Source organism: Pleurodeles waltl, chromosome 12, assembly GCF_031143425.1.
Source record: "Pleurodeles waltl isolate 20211129_DDA chromosome 12, aPleWal1.hap1.20221129, whole genome shotgun sequence".
Lineage (NCBI taxonomy): Eukaryota > Metazoa > Chordata > Amphibia > Caudata > Salamandridae > Pleurodeles > Pleurodeles waltl.
Window position 1 is genome coordinate 156,947,542 of NC_090451.1, and position 17,811 is coordinate 156,965,352.

Consider the following 17,811-nt stretch of genomic DNA (forward strand, 5'->3'; position numbering starts at 1 on the left):
ACCTACCCTTGCCACTCTCTGTGTCTTGACTTCCCTCCCTCCAGAAAAACAGTGCCCCCTAACATTCAGGCGCTGCACTTACAGGCACTCTTGAGTCCGGCGAGCAACCTGGAATTCCTTTATGACATAGCTACAGTGGGTAACAGCTTTTATTAACAGCTGTTCCTTTGTCATATCAGTAAATTACCAGATTTCCCATATTTATACTTCTTTAGCGCCGCGTTAGCGTCATGTTTTGACGCAAAAGCAGCGCAAACTTCCAAAATACAATTGTATTTTGGAAGTTTGCGCTGCTTTTGCGTCAAAAAGCGGCACAAATGCGGCGCTAAAAAAGTATAAATATGGGCCTTAGAATCTGGCATTGAAGCCTGTGGCTCTTAATGAAATCCATACTTTAAAAAAAAACTTTACAATTAATGTTGCTTCTGTTTGTGAGGGGAACCCGGAGAAGATGTATCTTTTTTTTACTTGCCTTTTACAGTCTTTGTGGGTTGTCATGCCATGTAGACACTTTTCAGATAACATCCCTGGCCTTACCCAAGGACGGAGAAGGTTGCGTGCACTCACTCATGCATCTACCTGCTCAAGAAGAAAAATAGCCGCCTTTTAAAAAAAAAATTATGCTACTCGTCCAGTTTACAGCTGCTTTGGTACTCTCTTCATAAATTGTGAACAGGAGACTAATGCAGCTATCTTCTGGCATAGATCTCTTTCATCTATGAAGTAAGAGGGCTAACCAGGGCCTTGGCAGATAAACCCTTCAGCTGTCGGCGCCCTTCGACCAATTTCTTCGTAATTTTGTGAAGGCGAAAGAGGAATGTCTGCTGATAGCTGTTCAGAACAGCATGTATTTGGCATTGGGGAAGAGGGAGTCTCTCCTAGATCACCTTTCTTTAAAGCTGCAAATACATTCCCATAATTAGCCAAGATGAGGGATGCAACATAACGCTTTCATGGTCATGGAAAGAAAAATGGTGCATTGTTCTACTGATGCCCAACTGTAACTAGCTCCACTAATAATCTTCACTGCCGATTGGAACTGATACTCATCAGTGTCTGGTGCAGTTGATATTCATTAGTCCATGGGGACATTGATGATTTTTAATGCTGGGGGTCTATTAAGGGTATTTAGTGACAGATTTAGGCCCTGATTTACACTTTTTGACGCTAAACTGCACTAACGCAGTTTTGCATCGAAAAATTTAGTGCTGACTAGTACTATTATTTAATGCTACCCGGGTGTCATATTTATACTGTGATGCTGGGGGGCACTAAAAATAGTTTAGAGTCATTTTTCTCGATGTTAACCATTTCTCCTCGTCGTAAGGCAAAATTACTCTAATCCGTTTTACAACATGTAAACGTGTCGCAGAACGGAAATGCACCATTTATGCCCCCAATAGCGTCAAATACAGACGCTAACGGAGAAAACAGTGCAAAGGAGTGGCAAAATGGAACCAGAAGCCAGGAGAGACCCCAGGGAGACCCCAGTCAACCAAGAACCAGCCAGTATGACACAGACAACACTCATCGGAGAAAGAAGAAAAAGAGAAAGTGTTGTTTCAGTGCGGAGGAGCATGAAATACTGGTGAGAGAGGTGACGGAGCATCAAAATCCTCTCTTCATCACCTCAAAATTGCCATTTGGAATGAGCGAGGCAATTTGGCAGCAGATAGTAGACAAGATTAACAGTGTGGCAGAGGTCAGGAGAACCGTAACAGAGTGCAAGAAATCGTGGCATGACTGCAGACGAAGGACAAAGGAATAAATGGCAAGGAACAGGATGCAGCACTGCAAACTGGAGGTGGGAGTCCAACACCACAAGAGGACTTGGACGAGATGGAGGAGATGGTTGCAGCGGTCATCCCGGAGATAATTGTCACAGGAATCAAAGGACAGCCCAGTCTACCAAGAAACAGCACAAATGCAGGGTAAGCTGCATCGGGGAAATTTATGCTAAAATGTCAAGTGCGAGAAGGGAGAGGCACATAGGACTCACATAATGCATGTCAAAGGAGCGCAGAGGGACACACTGCAAATTAAGCAAGTTACACCATGCTGACGTAAGCTTCACATGTACCCATTCCTTGGTAGTGCCATGCACCATAACAAATACACAACCTGGATATATGTTGATCACCAGGCCTAAATATGTACATGTACATATGCAGCACATGGGATGGATGGCATTTATAATCACTGTGCCTCTGGTTGTGTCATCACAACATCCCTTGCATATAATCATATCAATCCTACCAACATGACCAAGACTTCAGAGACTAGGTTGTCAGTCAATACCACTCCTGGGGTAATGTCCTGGTGGTGTCCCTTGCAGTAACACCTTGCAAATGCCTTGCCTCATTGCCCAAAAACATGTGTGCTGCATGACACAGCACACAAGTCTTTGAAACTGTTCCAACAGTACCCAGACATGTGCCGGTAGCACCAGCCCGCACATTGACAACACATCCACATAAGGCACCCACCACTCCATCACGTAGTCAGGATGCCCCCTGGGTGCAGGGAACAATGAACTGAAGAGGCACTGGGGGAATACCAGGCTGGTCCTGTATCATTGGTAACATGCCACTACCCAGACCAACTAAACTACTGTAGAGTTGAACCACACATCTTGATGCTCAACTGAAATGTGCCACTTCAGAAAATATGTGCCACAGATAGCAAACAGTAGGTCACAACAGTCACAGGCTGAGCTCACAACTACTATGACACAACCATGGGGGACACATATGAATGGGGAAATAAACACCACACACACACACACCACATGGGGTATGACAGTGAACATAACGGCGCGTAATTTCACTTCGATGGGTGGGGGATGGTGCACGGGCAAGTCTGTGCCAGTGCAGTGCAGTGTACCCTTTGGGGTTGGCAGTATGAGTCACACGTTGGGATGGCGGGTGGAAATCTCTCTGGTCAAGGTAGCTCTGTGGGGCACTTAGTACAACATTGTTGATTGTTGATGGATCAAAAAGAGTCAGTGACAGTTTTGGGATGCATTGGATGTGACAGGACACGCTGCACTCAGCCCTGCAAATCAGCCATTGGAAAGGGCAAAGGGTCAGGGCATGGGACCCCCTGCACTGCCCATGCCAGGTGCATGGGATTTATAGGGGCACCCAGGTGCACACCACACCAAATCACCACCAACCTTTGCATGGCAGTTTCACCGCCATGCACGGGCTGGTGGAAATGCAAAACAGACCTGGGGGGTAGTGCTGAACGTAATACTAGTCTGGTGTCACAGGAAAGCATGCATTGCCAGTCTGTAAGCTGCTGGAAACCTGCCAGTGCCAGGCCTTTGGCCCATGGGGCATTCCACATTGACAATAGTTGCCACTACCACCTGTGCTGTTGGGGGTGGTCAAACAGACAATGGCAGTCAGGTGCCCATATGACTGATGCACTTGAAATGAGGGACCAGTGTGACTACATGCAGAATCACCATCAAACTAGCTTCAGGCACTGACCTAAGTACCGCTCCTGTTAACTGGCTATGTCCATAGACCCATTTACCACCAGGCTCTGTCACATACATAATGATGTACTCAGCAGAAATCATACACCCATGCTGGCCATCCCTGGGTCTACCCCTGTGCCTGTGTCAAATTAGCTGCACTGCCGCCATGCTGCATCTATCATAGTGCGAGGAGGTCTGCATTGAGGGGGAGAACATAGGTGTGTAGGAAGGCGGGCCCACCTGCACAGAAAGAAGATTACATTGAACTCTGCTAGGTCCATGAGTGCTATGCAATGTAGCACACATACATAAACATCAACATGAGGAGCTATCAATGGTAACAAGAGCATAGTGTCCTGGCAATGCCATCCCTAGGGTGGTGCAAGGTCTCAGCACCGCATGGGGAAAATTGCCATGTGTGGTGTTGTGGCATGAGCACAGCAACACCCATTGAAAGGCCTCACCATGCAAATTGATGCATAGGGAGGGTTGACAATTACAAGATGGTGTCAAGCCACAAAAAGGATATACATCACACCTAGAAGACATGACACAGACAATAGCACCAACTAAGCTTCCCTTCATGTGACACGCAGGTGGGGCATAGGGCTGAAAGACTGCAACCATGATGTACAGGAACAATGTTTGGGAACTAAGATGATAATAAGCCTCCAATGGGAAATCAGTGACGTGACATGTCAACTGCCAAAACACAGATATACTGATTGTATACCATCTCATTGCATAGGATGATGGCTCTCCTGCAGATCTGCCTGTTCTGGAGTACCCCGATGACCTGGATGCCCAGCTGACAACCATCAGACAAGTGACCGTCCAAGAAGTCCTCGTATCCCTCTAGACACCACCTCCAGTCGCAAGGAGGACTATTAATGTAGCAGTCATCCCAGAGGCCCCACCCAACACCCCAACAGTACGACCTGCAAGCACTGACACAGCTGAGGACTCTGAGGACCCAGAGACCAGCTTTGAGAGGACAGCGGTAGGAGTCCAGCGGGAGCTGACCAAGGAGGTGCAGGTGGGGATGCACACTATGGCAGCCAGCCTAGAGGGTATGCGCATGTGCATCATTACTGCCATTGAACAGACAGCAGCCAAATGAGGCACACACTCCAGCAGTGTCTGAGGGACATAGCTGCTCCTATGAGGGAGTGGCCACAACAATGCTCTCCCAAACTGGCAGCAGTGGGACTGAAGACAACCTGGACTCCGTGCACCGGGAAGTGGCTGCCGTCAGGGCAGACATGGTTTGCCTACCACAGGGATGTTGCTGCTATCCTCAAAAATCAGCAGCTCCTCCTTGCTGCAGTGATGCCATATGAAGTTCCACAGATGACAGCTGCTGTGAATTGGGAGTCCACATCCCCTGCCACTGAAGTGTGTGTGGCCTCCTCTACCTCCCCACCACCACCATCAATGACAGAGGAGACACCACACACTTCAGAGGATGAAGATGTGGAACAGATCATCTTCATCCATAGGAGTTCCAAGTAGCACCAGCCCATGCCACATGGGCAGTGATTTTCCTTTGTCCCGTGCTTGACATCAAGCCAGTGTTAGTACAGTTTGAGATATGCACTCTTCTGCGACACATTGTTGACCATTGTGCTGTAGACTGCAATTGTCTCACACTTTTCAATTGGCAATTCATGTTTCCCTGTACTGAACAACACTTTACCCAAGCATGTCCCATGACATGTACCCTAACCCTGGACTTGTGTTGTGTCACAATTGGATGGATTTCACTAATGGGGTCACAGACCTGGACATTGTAAAAATTCCACTACGACACTTGTAAATGGACACCATCTACACAGCCAACATGTATTTGTGAATTGTGACACATCTATTACGCTTAGGAATTGCGATATGTGTAACATGTCTTTAGTCACAGAGTGTCAGTACATGAGTACAGGCATATGGGGGCACACATCTATGCACAAGGTGCATGATGAACGTTGATGCTGGTCTCATCCCCCACAAGCAATTCACTGAGTATGTCAAAAATGTTGAACACATGTGTGCTTCACCCACTACATATGGCAGGAATGGCTGTAAAACAGTTCTGGGGCAATATTGTCAGCTGGGAGCACCAGTAGAACACATTGGTGTGAAACAGAGGTACTTAACTTCATCTGTGATTGACACTGGTCAGCTTAGCATGATAGATAGAAAATGTAGGCTGTTGTCAGATGTCCCACAGTGCCCAACATTCCTACACAGCACCCAAACATTGACAGCGGAATTACCACACCTACCTGTCCAATACAAAGTTAACATAGTCACCTTGAGTGGTGGGTACACTGGATGGCAGATCCATGGAAAAGTAGATGTGTTGTAGCTGCCAATTTGACAGCTCAGTTGTAAGCAGGTGATGTACATGTCAAGATAGGGATTTGGAGGCAGGATGGAATCCCTAGGCCAACACACAACTTTCCCTGTACACTCATGGGAAGACCCTGATACCCAAGCATATGACACATGAAGTAAGGGAGTATCCAAAGATTTTTAATGGGAATGAAACTAAACTAATAAGAATGAAGAAAACCTATCCTATCCTAACATAACCTATCCTAAATATACTTAACCAACATCTGACCCTAACCAATGTTAGAAATGGGGTCTTTGCTTGGCAGTCAGGTTATGTCCTGTCCAAGCAAGGACCCTCACTCTAGTCAGGGTAAAGGAGACTCACTCTTAGTTAACCCCCGCTCACCACCCTGGTAGCTTGGCACAAGCAGGCAGGCTTAACTTCGGAAGCAAGGTGCAAAGTATTTGTAGCAACAAACACAGTAACTCAGTGAAAACACTACAAAATGACACAACACCGGTTTAGAATAATAGGTAATATTTATCTAAACAAAACAAGACCAAAATGACAAAAATCCAACATACACAAGTCAAGTTATGAATTAAAAAGCAAAAGAGTCTTAAATACTTTAGAAAAGAGGAAAAACACTGTTAGCATTGAAAAGTACCTGGGTAGCGTCAAAATAACACGCATGGGTGAGTGTGCGTCAGAAAAGGTTAGCGATGCATTGATTTCTCACCCGCAAGCGAGACTGTGTGGTGGGTGCAAAAGTACCTGGGGAACGTCAAAAATAAAGCCTCAAGGGCGGGTGTGCATTGAAAAAGGCCAGAGATGCGTTGATTTTTCACCTGCAAGTGAGAATGTGCGTTGTTCCTTCTCCAGTTAGGTCGGTGTGCGTTGTTTCTTCTCTCCTGCAAGACAGCGATGCATCAATCTGGACGGGCACCTCAGGTCCAGGCTGGCTTTGCGTTGATTTTCCATGCACAGCGATGTTGCATCAAAGTCCTGTGACACACACCAGGGGTTTGGAGACTGCATTGTATGAGGGCAGGCACAGCCCTTTCAGGTGTAAGTGACCACTCCTCCCCTCCCCTCAACCCAGGTGCCCCATCAGGATATGCAGGCTACACCCCAGCTCCCTTTGTGTCCCTTTGTGTCACTGTCTAGAGGAGAGGTGCAAACAGCCCAACTCTCTAACTGACCGAGACAGGGAATCCACAAACAAGCAGAGTCACATGGGTTAAGGAAGAAAATGCCTACTTTCTAAAAGTGGCATTTTCAAACACACAATCTAAAAAACTACTTTACTAAAAGATGTATTTTTAAATTGTGAGCTCAGAGACCCCAAACTCCAAATGTCTATCTGCTCTCAAAAGGGAAATGCACTTTAATAATATTTAAAGGCAGCCCCCATGTTAACCTATGAGAGGGATGGACCTTGCAACAGTGAAAAAACTATTTGGCAGTATTTAACTGTCAGGACATGTAAAACACATTAATACATGTCCCACCTTTAACATACACTGCACCCTGCCCATGGGGCTACCTAGGGCCTACCTTGGGGTGCCTTACATGTATAAAAAAGGAAAGGTTTAGGCCTGTTAAGTGGATACAATTGCCAAGTCGAATTGGCAGTTTAAAACTGCACACACAGACACTGCAATGGTAGGTCTGAGCCATGTTTACAGGGCTACTAATGTGGGTGGGACAGCCAGTGCTGCAGGCCCACTAATAGCATTTGATTTACAGGCCCTGGGCACCTCTAGTGCACTTAACTAGGGACTTACTGGTAAATCAAATATGCCAATCAGGGATATATCAATGCGCATGCATAATTTATATAGAGAACACCTACACTATAGCACTGGTCAGCAGTGGTAAAGCATCAAGAACAAACCAAAACAGCAAAAACAGAGTCCAGCTCACAGAAACAACCAGGGAAGTAGAGACAAAACGTTAGGGCAGACCATGCCAATGATGCCGAGTCTAACAGCTACCCTATGCTAAACGTACCTAACACAGTCAACAACACACTTTAAACATTGCCCCCAACCCTCCCCCTTTTATTACAAGTCACATGCAAGACAACATGTACTAAACTACACATATACTACCTATATCTATACAAATATATTTTTTCTGTATTTTTTTTATTGTAATTTTTTTTCTGAAACACATAAATGCCCTAACATTAACCCATAAAGTACGCACCCTCAAAGTAACATGTAAAAAGTAGAACACCCACCCCCAAAACCTCACTTATCCTGACTAAACTACTAACCAAATCTAACATGACACTAACCCCCTAAAACACACTATAAAACATGAAAACAAATGAGGAGGGAGGGGACAGAACTGGGGTTGACAGTCACTAAGCCAATTACAGCTTTGCCCTCTTTAGTTTTTTTTTGATAAACTTAAGCCTGTTTGTGTTCTTTGCCTCCTCCTTCTCCAGACTGTCCAACTTTTTCAGGACCAGTGTAACATCCCTCTGTAGATCTTTGTTCATAGTCATGTCCATGGCAGCAGGTGGCTGTGGTAGAGATGTGGACAGTGTAGCAGCTGGGGCTGTAGTGGTGGTGGCAGCTGTGCCCCCCTGCACATCTGTGGAGCTTGGTCCTCTCAGTGTGGCCACTGTCAGTGTGGGTCCCCCTTGGTGAATGCCCGCTATTCCCCGGTGGATCTCTCTCTGAGATAGTGGCGTGCCATCCTCCGGAACCCAGACTCCACCGCCAGGCTGTGCCTATAACGGACTGCCCGCTTTTGAAATGCCAGCAGCTCCTCAGTGTTCATGTTGGCAGCTGTTAAATTGAAACAGGCAACCATCAGTGTCAGCATTGTGTGGAGTATGTACAGATTATTAGTTTACACTCTACATCTATTTGCGCATGCACTTCAACTCACATTCCAGAAAAGACAATGGCCCTGATAAATACAAAGACAACGCTGCCTTAGCATCATTTAATTGACACCAAAGCGACACACAACAAGATTAGGAACCAAACCTAATTAGGTGTGCATTGATTTTGTGGCATGTGTAACAATGCAAAGGCAGCGTCAACTTCACATAGGTCAGGGCCAAAATTCCTTATCATCTGTGTCAATTTTCAACCATACATCACCAGTAACTTGAATATGTCATTGGCAGTATGGGATGCAGTTGGTAACCATAAGGGGTCGGTGTTGATAGGTACACATGCAAGCCTGATCAATATGACTGTCACCTACTCTGGGAGCATCATGTCTACGTACAAATGTGTTGTTCCTTTCCCCCGTGCCTCGGGGGCAATGGCCGTGTAATCCATCATCTCAACTGTCCTGGTCATCCATCAAGGCATGCTCACTCATACATGGAGTCAGGGACTGGACCATGTGTTAGGAAGGCTGCCAACTAGGAAGCTTGTATCCATAGGTATATCATATCTACATTCATGTGTCCAGGTGTAGATACCCATCAATACCTGATCTGCCAATACTATTCCTTACACACCAATATCCATGCCAGCACACATCTGGCCTTGATTTGCATGCATGCCTATTACATTCCACGTAACTGTTACATCAATGGAGTACAAAATATGGAGCACCATGCTGTGGAACAATTGCCCACCCAGTCCTACATATACATTGCAATACAGTGTTGCACCAAAGTGTGTTTAAAATGGTGCATCACTGTGTTGTGAGAATGAGGTGTCCCAGTGCCAATATTCTCACAGCGGTGAACTTCTTAGTCACATTTGGGCCACATATCACCTTGTTTACACGATGCTGCACATTGATCACCACAAGCCTCACAAGATACGTCTCTCTGCTCGTGCATGGGGAACCTTTAAATGGGGCACAATGTCACCATCCAGCCTACTTTGATATCTGATCATTTGACAGCTTATCACATCTAGTACTGTGTGCAACACACAATACTCACTCACACCAAACCCCCAATTACTACTCACAACAGACATCTTGCCACTTTGCCAATGGTGTAGGGGGCAGGTCCACCTGTAAGATATGGATGGAAAACCATGCTTAGTGTTATATCACTGTCACTGCTAGTGGATAACATGTTACAGTGTGTGCTATTTTAGGGAAGTGCGCAAGTTATCCAGAAACACCACTGCATACGCACAATGACACTGACACTCAGAGGCACTTTGTATTGGACAAGCGGCTCAATTATTAGTCTGTAATGATCGTGCATTGATTAATCCATGACCGATGTGGCAAAGTTGTCTGATGGTATCAAATGCCACATTTACAGTGCTCCCTAAGGCGGGTAAGCCCACTTTGTTAACATGACGGCAGGGATCATGTGTGTGATGTGATGACAATATAGCGCTATACATGCATTGCCCTACTTTGTTGGCACAATCCAGTTAAATGTGGTAGGCTGGCGGTGTCTTGACGTATCATACATGACACTATGCCGGGACACAGGTGTCACAATGGCCTCTGAAATATGTGACTTAGTGATGGTTGTGCATGACTCACAAGACATCTGACCTGCATTGTAAAAATGGTAGGACATGTGGACTCCATGTCTAGACGGGCGCAGTTACACTTCATTCTGGTTGCATACAACCTGTTCACATGCATTACATGCAGCACTTTAACACATCTGCTACTGTCATTCAAGAGCGGTGAACAGTAAATAGTATGCCAATGGGAGACTCACCAACAGGGCCACCGATCACCACACCAAGATGGTCAAGCAGATCCTGCTCCCTGGGCCACCAGATCTGCCCAGCGATGCTTCAGCTGGTGCTCGTTCCTGGTGCTGCAAAATACCCGCTTCAGGTGGTGGAGTACCTTGCCCCACCGCAGCTGCCTCTCCTTGGTCAGATAACCTTGAATTACACGGCCCCCCATCTCCAACATCAATGGCAGGTAGTGGAATACCAGCCACACGAAGCCACCCACTCCTCCTCTCCCATCTTTGTCATCCTCCCCCTACCAGACATAGTTGGTCATATGAACATGGTGGGACTCACCACACCGCCAGCGGTGGAGGTAACTACTGCCAACAGGCTGGCGGTCCGAACCGCCAAATGATGAAGCACATGAGAAACAAGTAATGGTCTACCCAACCACCACCAGCATTGGAGTGGCGACGAGGAAGGAGGAGGCTATCCACAGGCCGGCGGAAAGGACCCACCCGCCCACCAAGTAATAAACCACAAGACCGCTATCAGTTGCAGAAACAAACTAAATAAAAGGAAACACTCACCGGAGGTACACACAACATGCTGAAGTAGACATGGAGAGAGAGTTGCAAATAATGCCAGTGCTGCTCCTTGCCATATACCCCCAGGACCATGACCGCCGACGAAGACGACGACGGTAAGTACCGCAACGTAGTACACATGGAAAGAAAGGGCACCATTACACAATCACCCCACCCACCCCGCAACACACTCCCAACTCCTCACACCATCCCACACCATACACACTAGAACAAGATGTACTTACCCGACATAAGGCAACAAAGACCTGCACCAAAGTACACATAAAAGCACACCACATCCCCAAAATGAAACGATGAACAACGTCACCGTATTGTGCCAACAGCACCACAGGGCACTCGAACTTTAACATAAGGAAAACAATGTAATGTCTGAATAAGGCCATTAGCCAGTCCAACCCTAATACCCTGAAGGGCCCAAATAGGCCAGACATGACTTCCACATGTGCACAGGGTATTCCACTGTAAAGGGACATCAATGCAGCAGCCAGGCACCTCAGGGTACAGGGGTAGGGGTTGGCGGGGTTGGGGACTTACGTCTGGGAGGGAGTGGTTTAGGCTTATGTTTGGGAGGTGGAGGGGGTTTGGGACTGCCCTTGGAAGGTGGGTGAGTGGGCTTGGACCTGGGGTGGTAAAGGGACCTGGGGCAACACGTGGGCTTCTTCCTCCCTGGGGAAGGGGCACAGGAATGGGAAGGGCGGACTTGGACGAGGAAGGAGTGGACTGGGCAAGGAGATGTTTACGTTTAGGGACGAGACGGGGTGGGCCAGTGGATTCAAACAGGCCAACACAGGAGAGGAAAAGTTTCTTAGGGGCAGTTGGGGTGGATTTGAAGGAAGGTGTGGGAGTGTGCATTGCTGCATCTGTGATACTAGCCCCTGCATGGCATTCACAATGGTTGTCTGCCCTACAGAGATGGTCCTCAAGAGGTCAATAGCCTCCTCCATGAGGGCAGCAGGGTTGACTGGGCCAGGGGATGAGATGCCTGGGGTGAAGGAGACGCCCACCCTCCTGGGTGAGTGGGCACGGGCATCTGGGTGGGGAGCAACTGGGAGGGCGACAAACAGTGGGTGGGCACACTAGGGTCTGCCACCACCAGGGAGCTGCCATCAGAGGAGGTATCAGAGTCACTACCACTAGTGGTAGTTGCCTCACCCGTGGTATTCCCCTCGCCCTCCAACCCACTGGTCCCCTTGGCCTCCACCGACTCTGCCTCCTTGGAACCGCGGGCCGTTGCATTACCACTCACCGGTGCCACTGCTCCCTCGCCAGATAATGCTAATGTACACAAAGGACACAAGAGCGCAGAGGTGGGGAGACAAAACATGGGGGAAATTTGTAAATACCTGAATGAATGTACATCCCTGGCTCAAACACACTCCCATGCAGCTCACAAACCTACGCGCAGCACCTACAACAATAGTCATGACTGTGCCCCTGACTAGTGACCACTACCCCAGAATACACCCCATTACCCACATGAAACATGGACCTGAGAAACTGTGTAGACTACACACATGGGGGATCATGCCCAGACAATGCACCTACTAGTCCATGGGCCCACAAAGTATCCAGGAAGATGAACCCCCATGGGCCTCTTTGGACCATCCACATCTGTCCCACACCATTTCCGTGTCTTTGGGACAGTACTGCAAAACGCACCTGTCAGCGTGCCAGGCACCAGACAGCATACATACCACAACACCCAAACAGATCCATCAAAGTAGTATTAAACAGTGTTGGTACTCACCCCCTTGTGGCTGATGTGCTGCCTTCAAGCACCCATCCAAATCCGAGTAGGCCACTGATAGAATGTGGGCCATTAGTGGGGTCAGGGTCCGACGGGCAGCCTTTCCTCGTTGGGAGGCCTTCCCCAGCTGGGCCTTGCAGGTCTTCCTGGCCCAGCTCCTCAGGTCCTCCCACCGCTTCCTGCAGTGGGTGCTCCGCTGGTTGTAGACCCCCAGGGTCTGCACCTCCTTGGCGATGGTTTGCCACAATCCTCTCTTCTGATGGCCGCTGACCTGTATGGGACACACAGAGGAGAAAAAACAGCCATCGGGATGTGGGCATCTTATACAGATGACATATCGTTCCCCTACGGAACAGACATTTCTAAAAGACATGTAACCAACTAACAAACACGTTCGCCCCCATCGCACACATCCAAGCAGGAAATCTGCCAACCCACCTGCTCTTCTGGTCACCCAAATACCTTGGCACACAGGGGTAGGACCCCATCCACCAGCTTCTCGAGCTTCTCCATGGTGAAGGCTGGGGCTCTTTCCCCTGTGACTCGCGCCATTGGAGTAACCAGAGTCACGACACAGCAGCACACGCAGTGGAGTACTTGCTTGCACAGGAATCAGGAGTCAAGTGTAATAGGTGTGACAATATGACGTACGTTCCATAGTGAGGTGCACCATCACTGCCAGCGGCCATCATGATAGGCCCAGGTTCCCTATTGACAACTATGTTATCCAATGAGTGGGTGCACGGCGGTGAACACCGCCTTCCGCCATAACGACTACCGCCAGCAGAGTGATGTCACTTCCACTCCCTCAGACCTGGATGGCAGGAGGCTGCCATCTTGCTAGCGCCACATACATATATCCTGGCCAGGGGCCAAATTCAGGGCCTCCAAATTTCAGCCACTAGTCGCTTGCTCACATGAGTGACTGATCCTCACATGCACCATGAGTGACTGATCCTCACCTTACGAAATGTGTCCACACTGGGATGCCATTTCAACAGATTTGACCCTGCACACATGTGCCTAACGTTGTACATATTCCATAGCGTCTGTCTGTGTAACCTACGTATCGCACTTCCATTAATACATTTACAACCTGTTTGGGACATGTATGTGTGACCCTAATATGTGTTCTTTCATCCCCCATAGGTACAGACCCATGTGGTGAGGGAAGGCCCCATCTGTGTACAGACCTCTTGTTGAGCTGGAAACCATGAATGAACGTCACATCATTGTCACCTACAGACTCAATCATGCTAGAAACCATGACCTATGTGCCTTACTGGATCCTGTAATTAGACCGTCTAATCGGAATCAGCATGCCATCCCTACTGAAGTGCAATTGCTATCTGTACTCCATTTTGTGGCCACAGGCTTGTTTCAGGTGACAGTGGGCATGGGTGCAGGGTTCTCACAGCCAATGTTCAGCCTCATCCTGTCAAAATTCCTAGATGCCTTCGTCCAACACCTGCAGACATATGTCCAGTTTCCCCAAAGGGCTGAACTACCTGCTATCAAGTCTGGATTTTATGCCTTTGCTAACATCCCCATGTGATAGGTGCCATTGATGGAACCCACATTGCTCTCACCCCCCCAAGAGAGAATGAACAGGTGTACAGGAATCAAAAGAACTTTCACTCCATGAACATACAATTGGTGTGTACTGCTCACCAGTATATATCACATGTAAATTCCAGGTTTCCAGGATTAGTCCATGATTCATTTGTCCTGAGAAACAGCAGTATGCCACACATGATGGAACAGCTACAAGGGGACAGAGGTTGGCTCATAGGTGAGTGTGTATGACACTGGATCAGCACGTAGCTGACAGCCAGGCTGTATGCAAGTAATGGCAGTTTGGTAAAGTCCTCTTTTGCCCACTTTTGCAGGTGATTCTGGCTACCCCAACTTGCAAAGGCTCCTGACACCTGTGAGGAATCCCAGTACAGATGCAGAGAGAAATTATACTGAGGCGCATGGACGTACTAGAAGGGTGATTGAGCGCACTATAAGACTTCTGAAGGCTAGATTTTGTCACCACCATCTCTCTGGGGGATCCCTGTGCTATGGCCCTGAGAAGGTGTGTAGAATAGTGGTGGCTGGCTGCATGCTGAACAACTTGGCTGTGAGGAAGGCTATCCCCTTTCTAGAGGAGGAGGGTGCTGTCCAACCAGACAGGCAACCTCTGAGAGGGGATGAGAGCAATGGTGAGGATGAAGAGGGGGGAGATGTAAACTCCAGGAACCAGCTGATCCGCCTACACTTGCAGTGACCATGAGGTACTGTTCACTGATGCTGTTGTCTTCACTGCATAGTGTCAGTTCTTACTCAGGTGATTGGTGATGTGGTGTCTGCAGTCATTGACACTGTTAACTGAAGACTGAAGTGGCATGTGCCAGGGAAACCGAAATGATGTACATTCTAACTTACTTCAGACACTACAGTGCATGGGAGTTCCTTCCTGCAATAAAGGTATGAATATGAAATTGACTGCCTAATGCATACACACTCACAATTGTATACTCATAATGACAGAGGACATAGGATTTGGTGTGGATGTGTTTTATTAAGTGTCACAAATGTGTAGATTTGCTGTACAGTGATATGGAGGGGGCTCATGGTGCATATCCATACTCTGGTGCCTGGGCTTAGCTGTTGGTGGCAGTGGGTAATTGGTCCATTTGTCCCTTGGTGGATGGTGTATTGGTTTTGGCGGGTCAACATGGTAGCACAGTGGCACACTTGGGAGACAGTTCAGGGCAGAGTCACTTCTTAGCGGGGGCCTTGGTCTTGGCAGGTGTTCCAGTGCCATATCTGGGTCTGAGGGCACGTTTGAGTGACTGGTGATGGTCTGCAGAGCTAGGGGTGCTGGTCTCCTGTGTGTCCTCTGGCAGTGCCACCAGTCCAGTGGCTGTTGTTGATGTAAATGTCAGGGCAGTGTCCTGGCTAGTAGTAGGGGCTTACAGGTGGGTGGGGGACTCAGGCAGGCTAGGGTGGTGGTGCTGCAGCACCCCTGCAATGGTGGCCTTGGTGGCATTGAGTTGTTTCCATTGCTCCATGGCCTCTTGTGGTGTGATATCTACAGCCTTTGGTTCTGCTCCAGGGTGGCCAGGATCTGTCCCATCCTGTCCTGGTATGGTGGTATTCTCCCAGGACTTTTGAAATCACCTCCTGGGCCCAGCATCCATCCTTTGGCCTCCCCCATGGGCCACTGATTGCCTCCCACTGGCCCTTGCCCCCTGTGCCTGTGTCCCCGGTAAAGGTCTGCCCTTGCAGTGGGGCCATCATAGCCCTGCCTGTTGGTGGGTGGAGACTGTGGCCTCTGTACATGTGGTCCGCCAGTCTGCGGCCTGGAGACACTGGTGTGGGGTTGTTTGGCCTGAGCTGATGGTGTTGGCTGGGTGGTAGGGCTGTCAGTTGTATCCTGGGTGGGGCTGCTGGAGGGAGACAGTCCAGGACTGTGTGACGGGCCAGGGTATTCCTCACTGTCCATACATCCCTCTCCAGTCTCCTGAGCGGGGGCTTTGTCTCGATGAGGGGAGCTGGCATTCCTTGGTCTTTCTGTCCGGGTGGAATGGGTGGTGGTGCCTCTGGGAGAATGGACATGTATGTTACATGTACTAATTCGGATATGGATGCACTGCTCTGCCCTATTTTGTGCTTTTATTCCCCTGCCGGGCCAGGCAGGGTCCTTTTGTGGAATTATCCTTTCATTTTGTGTGGGGGTGGAGGTGCACTGTGGGTGCAGTTGTGCCATTGTGTATCATTGCAGGGGTAGGTGACTGTGCACAGGTGGAGCGATGTGGGTCTGTTAGTAGGTTTGTGGGCATGCAGGGTGACTGGATGTAGATGTTGTGGCCTGGGTGGGGATGTGCTCCTGGTGGTGTTGGTAGGGTTGGGGTGGTACATGCATTACAGGTGTGGTGGATATGAAGTAATTGGAGTTGACTTACCCGAGTCCAGTCCTCCAGTGAGTCCAGTGAGGCCCTCTGGGTGCAGGATAGGCAGTACCTTCTCCTCCCAGTCAGTACAGTCGGGAGTTGTAGGTGAGGGTCCTCCACCAGTTTTCTGTACCGCAATGTTGTGCCTGGATGCCACAGACCTCACCTTCCCGTGCAAGTCGTTCCATCTCTTGCAGATGTCGTCCCTTGTGTGTGGATGGTTTCCTACTGTATTGAACTTGATGACAATCGTCTGCCATAACTCCATCTTCCTGGCGATAGTTGGCTGCTGCACCTGTGCCCCGAAAAGTTGTGGCTCGACCTTCAGTATTTCATCCACCATGGTCCTTAGCTCCCTATCTGTGAAGTGTGGGTGCTTAAGGGTGCCATGGTATGTGTTATGGGTGTGGTGTTGTGGATGTATTGGTGAGGGTGCTGTTGTGTATTTCTGTGTGTGACTTTTGTTATGTTGTATTCAGTGTATGCGTGTAGTGTTGTCAGTCTCATTCATGCAATTGGTGTTGCAAAGGTTTGTTGGGGTGTGTTTGTGGGTATTTTATGGTGTTGTGGATGTGTGTCAGGTGTGTGGGTTTCGAACTTGCCAATGTGTGCACTTCTTGTTGTTAGGTCCCATTTCTGACCGCGGCGGCCCGTACCACCAATGGTCGTTCGTCATGCATTATCAGCTGCAGTGATGTGTGCATCATTATTTGGTGGGCAGAGGATTTGCTGCATGGCGGTGGCGGGTGAAGTGTGCATCCTTTCCATGATCATGGGCCCTGGCGGTGGCTGAAGGTTGCTGGATTTTTGGAGGTTTTTGCTTTTGGCATCATTATACAGTGGTGTGCTGTTCACCGCCACTGGCTGGCCTCTGTTCAACATCGCCATCGGTCAATTGCCGCAATGTTCATTATGAGGGCCATATTTTCGAGGTATAAGTTGACAACAACAAAAAATTAAATGTATATAAAGGAAACTTAAAGCCCCAAAATTCATCCCAAGTAACACTTCTTATCAACTGTCCCGGACAGACACACCACTGTACAAGTACAATTATAGACAAAATAA